Below are 5,201 nucleotides of genomic sequence, written 5' to 3' on the forward strand. Positions count from 1 at the left end.
TCCTCCAACTTAAGGGGGTCTTAACAAGTGAGCTGGTGGGTGTTTTAATAGGGCGGAGGAGGGAGTGGGGGGTGAGGGGAGTGGAGAAGGGAGGTGCGGACTGGGGAACCCGGAGGGGAGGGAACTGGGAGCGCGGGCGGGCGGGAGACGGGGAGGAGGAGAGGGAGAGAGAAATTGGCCATTCAAAGCTCTCTCTGAACTAGCGACCGGTTCTAAACGCCAATGAATTCAATTAACTTGATTGCAAACGTGTGCAGAGAAATGTGCACACATGCTGGCCACCACCTGATTCCCTCCTTTCCTCCAGCAGTGGAGCCGGGAGGCCACGCTGTGTAGACTGACTCCTCTGAGCTACAAGGATTCCCACTTCGCGATGCCCTGCCAGTTCTGTTTAAGTAATTTGCTTTAAGACCAAATGGTGCCCTTAGGCTAAGTAACTGCCCTGGGGAGAGAGAGCTGGGAGGTGTGTGTGCGTGTGTGTGTGTGTGTGTGTGTGTGTGTGTATACACCTGGAGCCTCCGAAAGCCGGCTGAAACTCTAAAAGATCCGTGACTGCTCTACCACTTGTTAACCCTTTCTTCCCACCAACTCAAAAGTTTCTGAGCTGATGTCTAGTGTCAAAAGTCCCTTTTACATGGAAGTTTCACTTTGGGTGAGCGAAAAAGTACAAAAATAATTGTATTTTTTCTTAACCTGGTCCCCTAACATTAAAATACGCCAACAGCGAGCATTATAAAGAAAATAAAACAAAATAAAAACCATCCTCTAGAGGACTCCAAAATAGCGCCCTTAAAAAAAGCTATTTTAAGGGAATGTCTTAAGTGACTTTTGCTTCTCGCGAGCCTTTAAAAAAGATAACGAGTCAAAATACTTATTTTTGCTTCGTAATGGTCTTTTCTCATCTTTCTTCCAATGACCCAAGGCTGGGAGTTAATTTTCTCTGTTCTTTTTTCCCCTTTCTTTATTTCTCTTTGGTCCTCGCCAGCAAGCCTCCTGATGACTTCAAATGGACAGTAGGTGGCACTGTTTAGGAAAAAATGAAAGGGAGCTTACAAATTAACTGTTTCGGTTTTTGGAGATTTCCTGGAAGTTACTATAAGATAAAAGAGATTTCTTTTCTTTTCTTTCTTTCTTTATTTGTTTTTCTTTTCCTCCAAGGTTCCTCTGAGGAGTGGACTTCCTTCGAACTCGACTAGGCCTTGAAAACTGAGTTCTTGCTCCTTATCATGTATCTTCTACAATAATGAACAAGCCAAAACAGAAGAGTCAGTAAACTGGGAGCGATGCTTTTCAACACGTCTCACAGGATGTGGTGTAGGGGGCTGTGATTAGAGGTCAAGAATTTTACTACAACACCAGGTGTCAGCCCGTCCCCAGGGACCAACCTGCAAAGTACTACGGTTTCCGACGCCCCCACCTTCACCCTACCTCCACCCCCTCACCTCCACCCTACCTCCGCCCCATCACCTCCACCCTACCTCCACCCCATCCCTCCACCCTACCTCTACCCCATCACCTCCACCTTACCCCCACACACAGCAGTTACACCTCTGAGAAGTATTATCTTGGCCTGATGACTTCACACCTCTGCAGGGAAACTCACTTACTAATTTTCTCCTGCAAACCTTGAAGCCTTCAGGCTTTGTTTGAACCCTACCTTAGGTGGTCAACTCTTGAGAAACTGGTTTAAATTTCAGAGCGCAAGTTCGTCTCACTGAATCAGACTCAGGCTTTGTGATTTTTAGTTGTATGGTGATTTTTACATGCTAAGTTATAATTTAAAATATATTATCTAACGTATGTACTCTTACATGTAATGTGAATTAAACTCACTTAGAAGTAGGGTGGAAATTGTGGGATGTCAAGTGTCTAGCTGTGGGTCCCCACAAAGGAACACAACCTCACCTCTAAATTTCCATGAATATTATATGTAATGCAAGATCGTTCATTATTTCTTGGTAGTATTTAACTGTTTCTGTGCTAAGAGTTCAAGCAATGAGAACGTTCAGTAAAATTGGGTTTCTTTTCTTTAAAACACACTTGTTGTTTATCCCCTTCTACTTGTAATTCATGATTCATAAAGCAAAAGTAAAATGTCCCCTAACTATAGATGAATATAAAAGCTAATTACACATTCATGTATTTCTATCAGTCTCTTCCCCCTCCCCCACCCGCAAAAGACGAGGGAAGAGGATAGCACAATTTAAAGCCAGAGGTGAAAGTTCCCTGAAGGCAGAACATTGTATCTACCAGATTTTCTTAGGGAGGGGATCCAGAATAAGAAAGACCTTAACTTCAAATCCCACTTTTGATGCAAGATTGCATGATCCATTTGTGTAATCCTGAAATCATATTTCACCTCTCTAGACCTCTATTTCCTAGCTGATAAATGGAGAATACCTGGTTTACAGAGTTGTTACGATTATAGAATGTGTTAAATTATATTAAGAGATTAATGTGGTGCCTCTCCTTTAGGTAGAGCTTCCTAATGTAACTCAATGGTTCCTAATATAACCACTGTGAGTATTCAAAACCATAATAGTACCTTTCTCCTGGCTTTCTATTCTTTATATTATTCTTGATAAACATTAACTAAAGCTTTACCCTATGCTCACTTATTGGACCTACTTCAGCTTTCTTCTGCCCCCTCACTGACTCTCATAGGTTAAATTCTTCTGTGTGCCCACAGATATACCCCAAACTTTCACATTTAGCTGAAATTCCTTTCTGAGTCCCGGCCTGACTTATGGCTGTCAGCCATCTAGTACTGACTCATAAGCAACATATTAAGAGACGTGAGATCCAGTTCACAAACAAGCTATGACACCAACCAATTGAATAACGTTCGATAATTAATTTTGAACATGAGCTGCTTGGATCAGAAGATGATAGGTGTTTCAGGTTCTGACATTCTAAGACCTACCATATCCAACCTGTATCTATTACATTTTCAACTATACAAGACAATGTAGCAAAGAACTGCAGAAGTAGGAGATTTGCTGGAGTTGATGTGACCTGCTACTGATCTCGTCCCTCCCACAACACGAGCAAGTGTTTATGTGTCTGAGAGACAAGGTTTCCAGAACAAGGATTTAAGGATTTATTTTCTTCTTCTTTCTATTTTGGCCGCGTGGCGTGGCTTGCAGGATTTTAGTTCTCCAACGAGGGATTGACCTCGCACCCCTGGCACTGAAAGCTCAGAGTCCTAATCACTGGACTACCAGGGAATTTCCCCAGAACAAGGATTTAGTACCTTCATAATTCTCTGCATAAGTGGGTCTCAAACATTTTGGTGTAAAGTACCTCTGTACACTCTTAGAACTTATTGAGGTCTTCAAAAAACTTGTGTATATGGGTTATAGGCATCAATATTTAGCATGTTAGAAATAAAAGCTGACACAACATTGTAAATCAACTATACTCGAATCAAATAAATTTTTTAAAAAGCTGACTAGAAAAGTTTAAAAATATTTTTTCCTTCTTTTTTTTATACAGCAGGTTCTTATTAGTCATACATTTTATACACATCAGTGTATGCATGTCAAAAATATTTATTAATTCATTAAAAATAATACACACAATGACTTGTCAACTTAATAAAATATTTTTTTGAAATGTGGCATTGTTTTCCATGTTTTCAAATCTCTACTATCTGGCTTAATGATAGGCGGATTCTCATATCTGCCTCATCATTCAATCATTTTGATTGACGTATATTAAAAAAAAATCTGGCTTCAAACAGATATGTAATTAGGAAATGGAGAAGTATTTTAATAGCCTTTTTAGTTATTGTTCTTTGATGCTATGTCAAAACTTGACAAGCAGTAATTTTTTAAAGGTAAATTGCAATGTTGAATCTAAAACAATAGGAATGAACTTTGTGTACTCTGTCACATTAAAATCTGCTGGTTTATCTTACACTTTAATTGCATCTTTGACAACCATTAATGAATTTGTGACATCATGTATCAATCATTTATAAGATATCAGTTCACTAAGTTATGTAGATTTTCCAATTGTTGGTATATTTCATTATTTCATATTTTAAAAAATCACAATCATTGAATCACCACCAGTCTTATCCAAAAAAGTCTTCCAATATTGGGAAACCGTCACGGTCATGGTGGCAAATAAAGTTTACTGAAATTCTAATTTTCTCTTGAAAGCTCAGATATCTTCACTAGCATCAAATAATGTCAGTAACTGTAGTTTTCATTGTAATGACAAGTTCACTTCACTTATTTTTCAAAAAAATAAAATGTCTTCCAAAATACCTAAGTCTGAATAATAGTCGTTTGTCTATGAGTTGTTCTTGTATTCCAGGATAAAAGTGGCTAGCTCAGCTCACAACTTAATCACATGAAAGATTTTCCTCCAGAAAACATGATAGCTTGGTGTGTCTTCACACAGAATGTTAAAAAGCATACACTCAAGAATTCACATTTAATGAAATTAATAATTTTTTACTGCTTTATCAAGAACTTTCTTAAATGAAATTTGCTTTTTATTTCCTGTAAATGTATGGGGGTAAAATATACAAAGACTGATAGCACAGTTTGATGCACTGCCTTGTTTCATGCTACAGTATAAGCAGCTTTATTCACCATTATTTTTGTATCATCAGTGTAAATGTCAACATATTGAAAGATGAAAATAATTTCTTAGTCTTATTATTATAAAAATAGTGTTAAGCTTGGTGGTCCCCTGAAAGGGTCTTGGGGTTCCCAAGCATCTACAGACTCTGCTTTGGAAAATGCTCGTTTATATTAAGCATACCAGATGCAGTAGAGTATAAATCTGAGTGTTTTACTTTAAGAACACAGGCAAACTGTTTCACACTGAGTAGAGACCTAGCAGTGGGAAGATGAATCTTAATAGTAATCCTGTCATATGAAACATGACTATAGGAAATAGAAATGCCTAGATTGACAGAAAAGGTTCAGAGAACCTAACAGACACTGGAAAACTTTTACAGTGCTGGTATACACATGTGAGATTTAAGATATTCTCTATGAGCTTAAGACGGTACGCCAATAGGGATTAAAACACAATATATCTCAGCTTCATAAAAGGTAGAATTTTGTAAGAATCCGAGTTGTGCAAAGATGGAAAGAGATTGCTCTGGAATTTAGTTTTCCAAATTGGATGATGTGAAGAAGTTTCTAGTAGTTCATAGAAATTGGACTGCTTACTTTTAATGT

This window comes from Neophocaena asiaeorientalis, unplaced genomic scaffold (genome assembly GCF_003031525.2).
Source record: "Neophocaena asiaeorientalis asiaeorientalis breed wild unplaced genomic scaffold, Neophocaena_asiaeorientalis_V1.1 scaffold177, whole genome shotgun sequence".
Classification (NCBI taxonomy): Eukaryota; Metazoa; Chordata; class Mammalia; order Artiodactyla; family Phocoenidae; genus Neophocaena; species Neophocaena asiaeorientalis.